General features: G+C 39.4%; 1 protein-coding gene and 1 pseudogene across 4 annotated transcripts in view; both read left to right on the forward strand.

Moving 5' to 3' along the window:
* The window catches only part of LOC309665723 (uncharacterized protein), a gene marked incomplete at its 5' end in the record, with an annotated part of 320068 nt that overhangs the window by 44964 nt on the left and 260245 nt on the right, over nt 1–14859 (forward strand). The window contains one exon of one of the 3 annotated variants that reach the window (XM_082472432.1): nt 10662–11316. The exons of the other annotated variants lie outside the window; for them this stretch is intronic. Of the gene's footprint in view, nt 1–10661; nt 11317–14859 lie in introns of those variants that run through there. 3 annotated transcript variants of the gene reach the window in all.
* Nucleotides 11164–14763, forward strand: LOC309665820 (hyaluronidase-3-like; annotated as a pseudogene). The gene has a single exon. The product of its transcript is annotated as a hyaluronidase-3-like (transcript).

The following is a 14859-nucleotide window of genomic DNA, read 5'->3' on the forward strand; positions in this document are numbered from 1 at the left end:
TTTCTGAACTCATGACTTTTACCTTGGTGTTAAGAAAGTTTCCATCTGTGCAGGATGAATCTAAAATTTGTTTATACGATGAATGCAAATAGAATAAATTAAAATTCTTCTTCTGACGTATACGTTTGGATTGTGCAGTAAGACTTCAGCCTCATGAGGTTGGAGGACTCAGCTTAGCAGCTAGCCAGTGATGGAGAGATGTTTCCCCTGCTACCTGTGGCGGCCAGCCAGGCCCTCTCTGGGTAAAACACACTCCTTTCAAACTAAGGGTAATTATGGGAGGAAGAGGACAGTGAGAGAGTGAAGAGAGTGGATGTCTCTCTGCATTTTTCCTTCTCTGGGGTTTGGCTCTGGCCTAGACCCGGGCATTCTTAGTGAGAGGAACACAGAGAATGGAGAGGTACTCTTTCACCCTTCTACTCACCATCTGAGATTCTGGGAGGAAGCAAACACGCGGGCTGCCATGTCCCAATTTGCAGCACAGGCACATAAAAATGAGCTATGTTCAGGTGGAGGAAGGTCTGGAGATTTAGGCTTCCTGTGTTGCCTTTGATCCTACGTGGGGTAGACTGACCCCAAGAGATTGAGCATCAGGCTGGAGAGCTTTCAGCAACATCCTGGTGGATAAAGAATATCGCACTAGAAACCAGAAGAGGCAAAGGATATTACATTCAAGGCCCCTGACACTTCCCTGTTGCCACGCAGTTGTGTAAGTTGTACCCCTGCATGAGAGGACACCATCCTTAGGGAGAGAGGCAGAAGAATGGAGAAGACCATATGAGACTTTTATTCTATAGAAAGAAACATTATACTTTTATTTATTTTTTTCACACACACACACTGTATTTTATTTTTACAAGAGATAAATAGACTGACAACAAGCATTGTACATGGATGACCACAACAAAAGCAACAATGATTGCAATTACCAAACATGAAACACACTCATACTATGTCATAATATTGACATTCAGTCCAGTAATCCTCCACTGTAACAGCTCCTTTACTTTGCAGTGAAAATTGATTTGTATATTCTTTGCCTCTGAGTCCTTGTGGGATTTTTTTTTTTTTTTAATTCAGACAGAAAGTCACAAAAATTATACTCATCCTCATCAGTTCACTCAGTCCCATGTAATTAATTTTTTTTTCAGCTTGATCTTTTGTTAGCACTTTTATGAGTTCATCAGTTTTTCATTAGAGTTCTGAAAATGCTTATTCATTCATTTCAGAAACATTATACTTTTAAAGATGTTGGATTGGATTAAATTTAAATGGAATTGGACAGTTAATTTTTTTCCTATTCAAATGTAGGGGATTCACATTGAAAACCAAAGTAGTTGTAGACAAAATAAAGCAATTACATTTTATGTAATTTATTTAAGATAAGAAGTACATTCATAAATAAACATATATATGTATATGTAAAATGTATACATTACATAGTATGATGTAAAATTATGACCCTGCTATATATATTAAATTCTGAATACAGTGCTCATAATAAGTGCTTAATAAATGTTAAAATTTCCAGAATGCATGGAATCTCTTCTTGGATATTTAAGAAGCACATAAAATTTAGTATGTTAAATAAAGAATTCTTGACTGCCCACAATTCCGATTTATTTCTTCTCTGCCTTTTCCATTTCAGTAAATGGCCTCACCATCCAGCCAATTTCCTCAGTCTTTGAGTTTTCCCTTTTCTTTCATCTCCACATCTAATCCAGCATGGTATCTTTTTTTTTTTTTAAATGGCAGCACTTGGTCTTTTCTTTTTTTAATTAATTGATTGGTTGATTGATTGATTTTTTAACATCTTTATTGGAGTATAATTGCTTTACAATGTTGTGTTAGTTTCTGCTGTATAACAGAGTGAATCAGCTATATGTATACATATATCCCCATATCCCCTCCCTCTTGCGTCTCCCTCCCACCCTCCCTATCCCACCCCTCTAGTTGGTCGCAAAGCACGGAGCTGACCTCCCAGTGCGATGCAGCTGCTTCCCACTAGCTATCTATTTTACATTTGCTAATGTATATATGTCAATGCCACTCTCTCACTTTGTCCCAGCCTTCCTTTCCCCCTCCCTGTGTCCTCAAGTCCATTCTGTACATCTGCGTGTTTATTCCTTTCCTGCCCCTAGGTTCATCAGAACCACTTTTTTCTTTTTTAGATTCCATATGTACCAGCATGAAATCTTGTTGGCTTTCTTATTAAATATGTGTTGAATCTTTCTTTCTCCCCATGTTCATTATCTAAACTTAATCAAAACCAACTGGATTTCTGCATTTAACTTCCTAATAGTCCCCCATCCATTCTGTATCTCTCCCAGAAGCAAATGTAATCTTTTAGAGACATAAGAGGAATCTGGTCAATCCCTTGCTTACAAAGCCTTTGATGACTTTCCATTGCTCTTGGAATAAAATCGAACCTCGTCACCTTCATCAGCTAAGCCCTGCGTGGTCGCTCTCTGCCTGCCTCTCTAACTTTCTCCCTCACCACTTCCCCCTTCCTCCCATAGCTCAGACCACGCAGGACTCTGAAATTGCTCACTCATGTTCTTTGTGTCTGGAATTCTATACCTCGGGGTCTTTGCAGGACTAGCTCCCTTACAGCCCACAGCTCTCATCTCCAGTATCACTTTAGACTTTCCTGACTCTCCTGCTCATTCTTTATCAAATGTTTATCTCCATTATAACATTTATCACAATCTATAACTATTTTCATTTGCAAACTCTGCTTACTTGTTTGTCGTCGGTAGACTATGAGCTCTGTGGGGGCAGGAATCTTGTCTATTCACTGTTGTATCTTCATCATCCAGTACTGTTAGCTGTACATAGAGGAGTTCAATACTTATTTGCTGAAGGGAGGAAAAGGGAAGGAAAAAAGGAACAGAGGAAAGAAGGAAGGAAGGAAGGAAAGATGTGGGTAACAAATGAACGCCCCCAAGTCCAAATCATTAATAAAATTCATTATGATGACTGTAACATATCCTAACCTATTTTCTGCTATATGTCTTAATAAACCACTTATTATTTATAATAAAATTAGCGTTATTTGTTCTTTACAATCATTGCATATTCTGAACTAATGTCACAGGAAATTTTATTAATCTTGGTTATTAAATTGTTTTATCAAATTTGAAACATAATTCACCATGTGGTAGTGCTAGTCATCAAATATTTCCAGCTTCTTGCCTTCAGGTAGACGGCGGGAGTGTACTTTCTGGTCCCTTTTTTGGTTGGGAGGGGCCACGTGGCTAGTTCTAGCTAATGAGTAATTAGTTGTGATGGAAGTGGTGTGTTTCATTCGCAGACTGGAGCACGTAATTACCGATACAAGGTCTTTCAAAGATTTCTTTCCTTGTGCCAACAGGATCACCAGAGAAAGTAGTAGTCTTTATGTTGCTTTTTATTATTATTTGTTCTTTAGATGCTTATAGACACTTAAGCATTTTCCCCATTTATTAAATTTTGATGAATGTATGTAACATTTGCTTTGTTTTGTAAAGCTATTACTTCAACGTGTCTTGGAAATCTATTTTTATCAACTTTTCATCTTTCATTTATTCATTCAACAAACATCCACTAAGTATCAGGCCCTCTTCTATGCTCTTGTGATAGATCAGTGAACAAAACAGACCACGACGTTCACCCTTTCAAAGCTTGCGTTGTAGAGTTGTAGAGATAGACAATAAGTATAATATTTAAGTAAATTATATAATATGTTGTAAGGTAATAAATGTCATGGAAAAGAGAAAATGTGAGTGAGACTCAGAAGTCTGAGATTTAGAGGAGGTGGTCAGGGTAGGGTCACTGGGAGAGTGAAGCACAGGCAGAGTCTTGAGGGAGCTGTGGGACTGAGCCAAGCAGATATGTGAGGGAAGAGCCCGCCAAGCTGCAGTGGATTAGCTAGGGCAATGATTCTCAGTGTTTTGGTCTCAGGTCTCTTTTACACTCTTCAAATTTGTTGAGCTTTTGTTTTATAGTTGACATTTTAGATTCCATGAAAGGGTCCTGGGGACTTACAGGGATCCCTGGGGCATCCTTTGAGAACTACTGAGCTGGAGCAAAGGCTCTGAGGGGGGCACATGACTGGTCTGTTGTAGGAACTCCAAGGGTGCCTGTGTGACTAGAGAGTGATCCAGGGGAGAGTCAGGAGAGGAAGTCAGAGAGGTAGGTAACTGTGTCCCAATCATGCAGGGCCTTCCAGGATCATGTAAAACCTTAACTTTTACTCTGAGGCACATGGGGCATCACTGAAGAGCTTTGAGCACAGAAGGGGTATGATCTGACTTAAGGTTTTAAGAGGACAGTGTGGTTGCCATGTTGCAACTAGACTGGAGGACACAGGAGTGTAAGTTGGGAGACTTGTAAGAGGCTATTACAATCATTCAGGGGAGGCAACCACTTTATCAGTTAACTCTAAATACATCAGTAGGCTCATTACAAACTCCTTTTGAAATGTTACAGTGGTGCCACTTCCCTCTGACTGAGTCACATTCAATGTATTCTCTTCTCTTCCCCTCATGGCCTTATGTAAAGATGTTATTTCTTAATTGCACATTTCCTGTAATTTTCTGGTTAAAAGGCAGTACCGAAAAAAAAAATCACTTACTTTCATAGCTCCTTTTTAACTAATATTTTCAATTCTTACTCTTTTATCAGCAGATTCATTTTTCTAGCTCTTTTCAAACATATACTACTTTGAAAGGCAATTATGAATTCTTTTGTTAACATTTTTATTAGTCATCTTTTCTTTCCCAAACCCATGTTTTTTTTATTGAGCAAAAATCACCATAGAGAAACCTTTGACATATTACAAATATGGCGCCCTGAAGTACAGAACCACGTCTATTCAGAGTATTGCCTGGCCATTTAAGTTTCCCTTTAATAGTCCATTCCAACATTCAGTGAGGCCGGTGACTTCTGGAAGGTGCAACCTTCTATAGTCATTCTCTGGGCTTCCTCTGGTTTTTGCAGAGATCAGACTGGTGAATTAAACAGAGATGTGATGGTGACCACAACCTCTGCATCCCACAATTTTAACGGTGACACTAATTTCCACTCTCTCACTTAGGATGTAATAATTGGTTTTCATTTACTACCTTGACTTGGGTGCAATTTCAGGGCTTCCTTACACTGATGGGTCTTACCCGCAGGACTGGAAACCAGAATGAGGTTATTGCAACTGATAAATATATCAGCCCCAAATATACATGTGAGTACTGGAGGCATGATCACCGTGAGCCACATTTGAGTCAAGACGCCCCTGACCCCTTTCGACCCCACTTTAATGGGGTGACCATTTTGACCCTTTGGGTTTGTATGAGCCAATCAATGTCAATGCTTTATTACTGGTCCAGGTTTCCTCATTTTCTCCTCAAGTAAATGATAGACTATTAAAAAAAAAAACTGTAGTATGTTTAAACTTATTTATTCTATCTCTAAAATTTGTATCACAGAGAAAATGTCACCTTCTCTTATGTCAAGATGGCTTATAACCCGTGTCTCAATCTAATAGATCAACCCTATTTTTAAACTCTTTGACTGTTTTAAAGCAGTGGTGTACTCAAATTTGGTCGTGCCAGTAGCCATGGCAACCACAGACCTCAAAGGCTACCTTTGCGGAAAGTCACTATTTGGATTTGGCAGCCCTCCACCGTGGACCCTCAGCTCACACCCGCTGAGGTGGGAAAGAGGCATCAAACGTGGCCTCCAGTGGTGAGAAGATTGGAGGCGCTGGCTGGGTTCTTGCAGGTGTGGAGACCCACAGAAGCCTAACACGGAGCAGATTATTTTTATTTTCTGGTCAATGAAAAGACCCAAACCTAAATTATATAAAAGGAGAGGATAATGGAAATGGAAAATTTCTAAGAATAAAGAGAAGAAAATTAGTGAAACAATTTGAAACACTTTTCCTAGCTCAAGAAAATGCATTTGATAATTTCCTGAATGTCTCTAAAAGTATGGTTATACATTTTGCTATAATGAAATTTTAAGTCAGTTTTAATGAAATTCGATTCACAAACAGTACAATTCACCCATCTTTAGTGTGAAGCTTGGTGAGCTGTGACAAATATAAAGGATAATCACCACCCCAACTGAGATAGAAAACCTTTCTATAACTTCAAAACTTAACTCCTTCAAAAAAAAAGTGGATATATGTATATGTATAACTGATTCACTTTGCTGTACAGCAGAAACTACCACAACATTATAAATCAGCTACACTCCAATAGGAATTAATTTCCTCTATACCCTGTCATTGAGCCAAATTCACATCCCTCCCTGACCTGACAAACCTGTCCATTATATCCTCTGTAATTTAAAATCTGTAGTCAAGAAAGTCCCCTAGATCATACATCTCTTTTTCTGAATGGTCACTTAACTTTCTTGATATAACAGAAAACTGGCTGTCTTCTGCTTCCCCTGCAGCATTGTTTTTAAGTTTATTTTTTAATTATGGTAAAGTAAACATACAATCAACTTACCATTTTAATGATTTTTCAAATGTACAGTTCAGTGATATTAAGTATATTCACATTGTTGTGCAATCATCTCCACTGTCTACCTCCTGGACTTTTTTCCCTGAAGCCCTCTTGATTGATGGTTATTTTCTCTCTCACCTGTCACCTCCCATTGGACAGGGAAGGAGCAGGTGTCTGCTCATTACTGTTTGGGACCATTGCCCTTCCATCAGCTACTTATTGGACAACCCCAAGTTACTGAAGCATATGGCATCAGTTTAAACTGAACATCAGGCCAAACCTCTCAGAGGTGCATCATCCACAGACCCCTAGTTGCAATGACCAGATTTTAGCACTTTGGTCACTTGTTATAGAGTTAAATTCAAAGTTTAATTTAAAAAAGTTAATATTTTTCTTTTTTCTTTGGCTTAAATCCTTTGGGAACATATCTGTCATGAGAGAAGGGAGGTATGTTTTGCTTCTTCTCCATTGTCTTTCTTCCAAATACTAGGCTGCTGCTGGCTCCTTCAGGGTGGAAGAGGGGATGGAGTGGCTTCAGGGAGAAGCAGGAAGTGTTTACTTGAGAAGTATCAATCTATAATTGAGTCTTTAAACCTGACTTTCGTCTTACGAGGGGTTTCATGGAAAAACGAGAAAAAGTTAAAAGACAATGAGAAACTGGGAAATACTTCATGCTATTTAATGGAACTACATAATATATTTCATAATATATGTAACAAACTTCTAATTGATCACATATGTATGTTGTTTCTAGCTTTTCTCTATTGCAAATATAGCTCCCATGAGCACAATTTTGTCAATAATGTTTTCCCATTTAAATCGATTTTATTTTTAAAAGAATTTTTAAGTTCACAACAAAACTGAGCAGAAAGTACAGAGTTTTCCTACACCCCCTGTCTCCACGCATGCACAGCCGCCCCCGCTGTCAGTATCCCGCATCAGAACGGTACATTACAGTCGATGAACGTAGAGTGATGCATCATCCTCACCCAAAGTCTACAGTCTACATTAGGGTTAACTCTTGATGTTGTACGTTCTACGGGTTTTGAAAAATGCATAATGACATGAATCCACGATTATCGTATCATATAGAATAGTTTCACTGCCCTAAAAGTCCTCTGTGCTTTTCCTGCTTATCCCTTCCTCCCTCCTAACGCCTGGAAGCCACTGATTTTTTTACTGTCTCCGTTGCCTTTTCCAGAGTGTTATAGTATACTGAGAAAACTTTTCAGGTTGGTTTCTTTCACTTAGTAATATGCACTTCAGTTTCCTCCATGTATTTTCATGGCTTGATAGCACACTTATTTTCAAGGCTGAATTATATGCCATTGTCTGAATGTACCACAGTTTACTCATCCATTCACCTATTGAAGGGCATCTTAGTGGCTTCCAACCTTTGGCAATTATGATTAAAGCTGCATCCTTGTGCAGATTTTTGTGTGGACATAAGTTTTTAAGTAATTTGGGTAAATACCAAGGAGCAAAATTTCTCTATCGAATTGTAAGAGTATATTTAGCATTGTAAAAAACTGGCAAACTGTCTTCCAAATTAGCTGTTGCATTTTGCATATCTTCTTTAGGGAGGTGTCTATTCATACCTTTTCCCTTTTAAAATCAGGTTGTTGAGTTTTAAGAGTTTTTGGTAGATTTTGGCTAATAATCTTTTATCAGATATGTTTTTTGCAAATATTTTCTCCCAGTCTTCAGCTTGTCTTTTCATTCTCTTGATATCATCTTTCACAGAGTAGAAGTCTTTAATTTTCCCAAAGTCCAGCTGATCAAATCTTTCATGAATTGTGTCTTTGTTGTTGTATCTAAAAAGTCATTGCCATGGTCAAGATCATATAGATTTTCTCCTATGTTATCTTCTAGGGGTTTTACAGTTTTGCATCTTACATTTAGGTATCTGTAACTCTTTGCAATGTGTAGAATTATGTTGGTTTCACCACTGTATCCCTAGACCTGGCTCATTGCCTGAATCACATCAGATACTCAATAAAGATTTGTTGTATATATGTTATGACTCAGAAAATTTAAATCTAGTTTTATATTCTGAATAATAAAAATGACTAAAAAATGGAATGAATCTAAGCACCATGAGGAAAGAATTAATTATATTTAAAAATTCGTACAATTCACAAAGCATAATTTTTTACCGTGGTAGAAGTTTATAATAAAATTCATACTGGGGACCAAGATAAGTCAGTAATAAGTTTTCCATAGGCTAGTGTAAAAGATAGAGGGTGTAACTTCTATACAAATAGAAAACGTGATTAAAATCCTTTAGAAAAGGAAACGTTTAACTAGATTTTACTAAAGCACAATGTTTTGGATTTTTAGCATCTTTGTCTCTGAAAAGTTTAATGTAATACCGTAATAGAGCGCTGCAGTGCGCAGCCCTTAGCCCTCGGCCATTGCTGTGCGCTGTTACCGCGCCCCACACCGCCCCGCCGCCCGCACTCCGTTACCAGGCAACAGTTACCGGGAAACCATTAACGCGGGAAGATTAGAGCGGGTTAGAAGTCCTGCTCAGCCATTGGTCGGCACTGCAGTGGACCGCCCCCCCCCCCCAACCCGCACCAAGCGATCAACTCTCAAGGAGCGACCGTTAGAGGGGCACTGAGCCAACAGTCTGCAGAGTGGTGGTCGTCAGGTGGAGAGTGAGGGATCCCGGCCTTTTCCCCGGGGCCCTCCAGCTCACCCGGCCTCGGGCTGGCGGGCCTCGGGCTGGGGGCGGGGGGCCCCAGGGAACAGGCTGGGAGTGTGTCCCGCAGGGCTCCAGAGCCCTCGCCAGGACTGCCCACTGGCCGGGCCCAGGCCCTGAGGCGGCAGCGAACCTCCCCCCAGTCCCTGCCTCTGCGACCTAATGGCAGCGGCAGTCTGCATGGGACACAGTCTGGGGGACCTGGCCCCCACCGTTTAGGCGGCCTGAAGAGCCTGAAGGCCAGTTGGGTCCTGGGTGCCTGGCTCCCTCAGCGGTGACAGCTGGGCAGGGTCTGGGGACCTGGCCCTAAGGGAGCCACCAACTGAGATCTGCCTCTTCAGCTGGGCCTGGGCACTGGCGGGAGGACCCAGACTGGGTGCTGGACGAACACGCCGGTTGCCTTGGGACCTTCCCCTTTCTTGTCAGAACAGAGAGTAACGTTTGTTTGGTGGAGATTTACAGGAATAGCCTTACCTGACTTTGACCTGACCTCAAGAACAAAGGATCTGACACCAAGAAGTTTGCAACAACCAACCACGCCCCTCCCTCACCTTTCCGATAAAAGGGCTTTGCTGAAAGCTTTCAGGGAATTTGGGGTTTTTTAAGGCATGAGCCACCCGTCTCCTTCATGGCCCTGCAGTAAACATTTCTCTGTTCCAGACTCTGACGTTTTGGTATTGTTTGGCCTCACTGTGTGTCTGGCACACGGACTTGCATTTAGGTAACACTTCCATGGTGAGATCTCACTGGCTGGAATGCATAATTATTAGTCCTTGTTGGGGAAGATTCTCTGGCAGTTTTTGGCTCAACTGTCTATTTAGAAGGGACTTAGTCAAGTTTCATTTGGGAATTGCTTTGTAAAAATACAGTCCAATTTCTTCATGGGAAAACCATGCATTTAAACTATTAGTTGGTTTTTAGGTTTATTTACGTACCCAAGAGAAGATAGCACCAAAATCCATAATCAACAGCAGGTAAATGCCATTTCTACCTGTTTTCTATTTTAGCCTGTACTAATTCCAAAGGTAATTGCTTTGTTTTAAAAATCAAACAAACCAACAAATGAACAAATACACTTTTGAGGCCAGTGCATTTCAAATAGCAAGCCAGGTATTACTTACTGTTAGTACCATTTGATATTTCTTTTTGTTCTGTTTAATTTTTGATAAAATGCCAAATGGTTAATGTAGTCAGAATTATAGGAAAATAAAACCAGAACAGCTAGCAGAGAGAGTTTGCATAGCTCAAGATTTGGGTGAAAATTTTTACTTTGGTTTTTATTCACTGGATTTATTTTCACTTTTCCAGTTTAAAGAAAAAAACCTCATTTTTTCTTCCCTGTTAAAAGTATAAATTCAGCTTAAACACTACCATGAGTTTACTTGATCTGCTATTCATTGTGTAACATAAAACTAAAGGAACATTTAACTCTGTCACATATAATTTATCTTCCTCTTCTTATTTTTAAGGAGACTGCTGTGATGGTGAAAACTATGAGCCATGTGTAACCCATGGGTGGCATGGTTAGGAGTGCTGCTGCTCTAGATAGGGTTCACTCATTCAGCCCTCAAGCCAGCAATGCCTCCAGTGATCACGAAATGACCTTTTGGACTTCCCTGGTGGCGCAGTGGTTAAGAATCCGCCTGCCAATGCAGGGGACACGGGTTTGAGCCCTGGTCTGGGAAGATCCCACATGCCACGGAGCAGCTAGGCCCGTGCGCCACAACTACTGAGCCTGCGCTCTAGAGCTCGCGAGCCACAACTACTGAGCCCGCATGCCACAACTACTGAAGCCCGCGCGCCTAGAGCCCGTGCTCCGCAACAAGAGAAGCCACAGAAATGAGAAGCCTGCGCACCGCAACGAAGAGTAGCCCCTGCTCGCCGCAAATAGAGAAAGCCTGCGTGCAGCAATGAAGACCAAACACAGAGAAAAATAAATAAATAAATTAATTAATTAAAAAGAAATGACCTTTCAACATTTTCTGGGCTGCCCCAACAATGCAGTGTCAGCATTTCTTCAATGTGGATCTGAACCCTAAATTTTTAATATTATATCAAATCCTTTAGAGACTCAGAGTGGATCAACAATTGCCATACTTTATCCAAATGAATTAGGATATTCATTATCCTAATTTCTCTCCAGAGGGAAAATCCTTTAATGGAGGGATACCACAGATTATGAGCCTTTCCAAACACCTTAGGATGACCACTGATGACACTGCAAAAGTTGTCCCTTGATGGAGGTCAGAAGGTCTTGTTGTCATTGACTGGGAAATCTGGAAGCCACTATGGGACAGAAACTGGGGCAATAAAATAATGTAAAAACACTACTCCTTAGCCTTTACCAGAAACCACCATCCTGATTGGTCAGAAATGACAGTGAAAACAGTTGCCCAAGAGGAATTTGAAACTGCTGGAAGGAGTATTATGAATGCTACTCTCACACTGGCTTTAGAAATGAGACTAAAATGTGGATTATAGGATAAATCCACAGACCTACACAGGTAAATGCCCAAGCGATGAAATTTTGTGCAATGACCAACTCCAGTGGCTATGGGAAAAAAGCAGAGCACTTTATAGTTCCATATATTTGGATAAAATATTGAAGTCAAGTTTAAAAGCTTTGAAATTTGTCCATTATCGAGTTAGAAAAGCTATGAGAATTGCTGAAATGGCTGGACATGACTATGTTTTACCAGTTTTTATTTTTTCTAGACCATTTTATTCGTATAATATTGAAGCTTTGTCACAGGTAAGAAGAAATAAGTCACATAAAAAATGGAAATTTAGTAGAATAACTCTATAAAGTTTAGGGAAAAAATGTTTTAGGATGCTTATTTCCCCTTAATAACAGAACGCTATTCTATTATGAAAGCTATATATTCCTTCAACTGTCAAGCCAATTCTGAAAAAGTGTCACTGACAGATGTTTACTTAGAGTTTTTAGATGATGATTCCTACCAGCTTAGCATTTAAAAGGGTTTCCTGCAGAACAGTTGTTAAGCTTAAGTTAAATCATGTAACATCGATTAATTTTGACCAGGGAGAAATTTCATGTTAAAGAAGCTCTTAATATGAAAGAGTAGCAGCAATTTTCCAAATCAAAAATATACAAAGTAGAGCTTGGGTAAATTATTAACCGAGTATATTTTCAATATATTGCATTTTTAAGTTTTAATTAGGTTACTTGAAAAATATAAATCCTGTTGATTTTATCTTTATGAGTCTACATTGTGATCTAGTGGTGAGTGTCAAGGCACTAAAAGTGGTTTATATAAATAGATAGATATTGTTCTTAGACTTAACACAAGGTAGGAAGGACAAAGATGTGGGAATGAGCTGTTTTGGAAGATAATGAGTTTGTAGACACTTGGAAGTGTTCAAGCTTTAGTTAGATTGTCACTTAGGACATTATTATAGGGATTCAATCATTGGATGTGTGGCTAGATGAGAAAACCCTTAAATCTCCATCCATACCTGTAAACTCACAATTCTGTTATTCTAGTACCCAAAAGAGAAGCAGGGCTGTTGGATAGATAACACACAGATCACCTTCTTAAACCACTTACGTTTGAGATAAGGACATTTAAATGCAGTATCAATTCTTCCTCAAATATTTTACAATAAAATCTATTGACCCAAACACTGTTGATTAGACTTGATGTTTCCATCCTTTCAGGATTACTCAGTATTATTCAAAATGAAATGTTCATTCAATAAGTTTAGGAGGAAAAGAAACATAGCACCATGACAAAAAGTTAGAGGACCTCAGAGGTCTCTAACCCGCCTCTCACTCAGACATGGATCTTTTCTTACCTGCTTTAGCACTTTTTGATGGGGCTCTCCCTATTCCAGAAGGAAAACTGCCCTATGGGGACAGTATTAATCCCTGGAAAGTTCTTGAGTATGTTGAGTCTACTCTGCCTCTGGGTAACTTCATACCACTAACAGTTCTAATTCTAACTTCTCGTGCAACACAGAATAAATCAAATCCTTATTTCAAAAGTCAGTTCTCCAGGTATTTGAAGACATCAGTCATGCCTACCAAAGTCTCCTCAATAAGTTATTCCTCAAGTAACAGATCTCTCAAATCATGTCACTTTCTCAAATCCTTTTGGGAAAAAGACTAGGTTATATTTATTCATTCAAAAAATATTGAGTTCCTACAGTGTGTCAGATAAAATATGTTATTAATAATATTGAGTAGAAAATAATAATCCATGCAGATAGTTTGTCTTGATAGAAAATGAGAGAATGAGATGAGCCATATTTTAATGAGAGTCTTTTCCATAACTTTCCCATTTTTTGGTACTTTTTGATTTTGGAAGTAAATTATGGGCTAAATAAATGAGCTCTACTTCAGCAAACTAAAACTCTAGAATTACCTGAGTAATAGTATATTGAAGTGTTTTAATACTATCTTGTTGCTTTCCACGTTTCACATATCAACAAACAGTATGGATCTTTCTCATTTATTGTCTAAATAACATTTATTATGTTATCATAATATCATTATGTTCTTCATATTATAATTACGAAATCACTTAAAACCAACTCTGCTGAATATTTTCTTTCCAGTGTCTCAATTTAACTGAGAGACTTGATTTTCATTTAATGAACACAATACTAGTTAGTATAATGGAAGAATGATTTTCTTTCTTGTTTCATTACTTAGACAAATTGTGAAACACAAGTACTAGTGTTAGAAGAGACTTCATACAATGCAGAGGAGCTTTGCTGTAGCATGGCCACTTTCTCATTCTGGCTTTTGAACACTTTGCCCTTCTACTGGATCTCTGATTCTCCACTCCTTGTAGGGAAGGAAAGAATGCAGATGGTCCGTCAATCATTCCCGCTGTCTTTCATCTCTCCCTATTTCCTGCTTCTTTACTCTTGGTCTATAATCATGAATGTAACCTCCTCCGTTTCTCATCTTGATGAATTATAATCTACTTAGTCACCCAACTTGAGAGTCACTTGGATGCCTCCCTTCTCTTTCCATTACCCAGTAGGTAACTAAAACTTACCCATCTTAATTTCCAAATAACTGTTCAGTCTGTCCCCTCTGCTTTACAAGGACTGACCTTGCCTTTGTTGAGGCCCTCATCATTTCTCACTGAACAGTTTCCATCATCTCCTATTTGGGGGTCCCTGCCTGCCATCTTGACATCCCCCTCCAATATGATTTTTTGTGACAGCCAAAAATACCTATCAGAGTTGCAAATGGGGACTTCCCGGGTGGCACAGTGGTTAAGAATCCGCCTGCCAATGCAGGGGACATGGGTTCCATCCCTGGTTCAGGAAGATCCCACATACTGAGGAGCAACTAAGCCAATGGGCCACAACTACTGAGCCTGCGCTCTAGAGCCCACGAGCCACAACTACTGAACCCCTGCGCCACAGCTACTGAAGCCCACACACCTAGAGCCTGTGCTCCACAACAAGAGAAGCCACCACAATGAGAAACTCATGTACCACAATGAAGAGTAGCCCCCACTCGCCACAACTAGAAAAAGCCTGGGTGCGGCAACGAAGACCCAACACAGCCAAAAATAAATAAATAAAATAAAATAGGTAAATTTATTTTTTAAAAAAAGTTGCAAATGTGTGGCCTTCCAGTACTAAAACTTTCTTGTAGTTAAACACTAGGACTTCAAAATAGCGTAA

Source organism: Balaenoptera physalus, assembly GCF_965194825.1.
Source record: "Balaenoptera physalus genome assembly, chromosome: 8".
Taxonomy (NCBI): domain Eukaryota; kingdom Metazoa; phylum Chordata; class Mammalia; order Artiodactyla; family Balaenopteridae; genus Balaenoptera; species Balaenoptera physalus.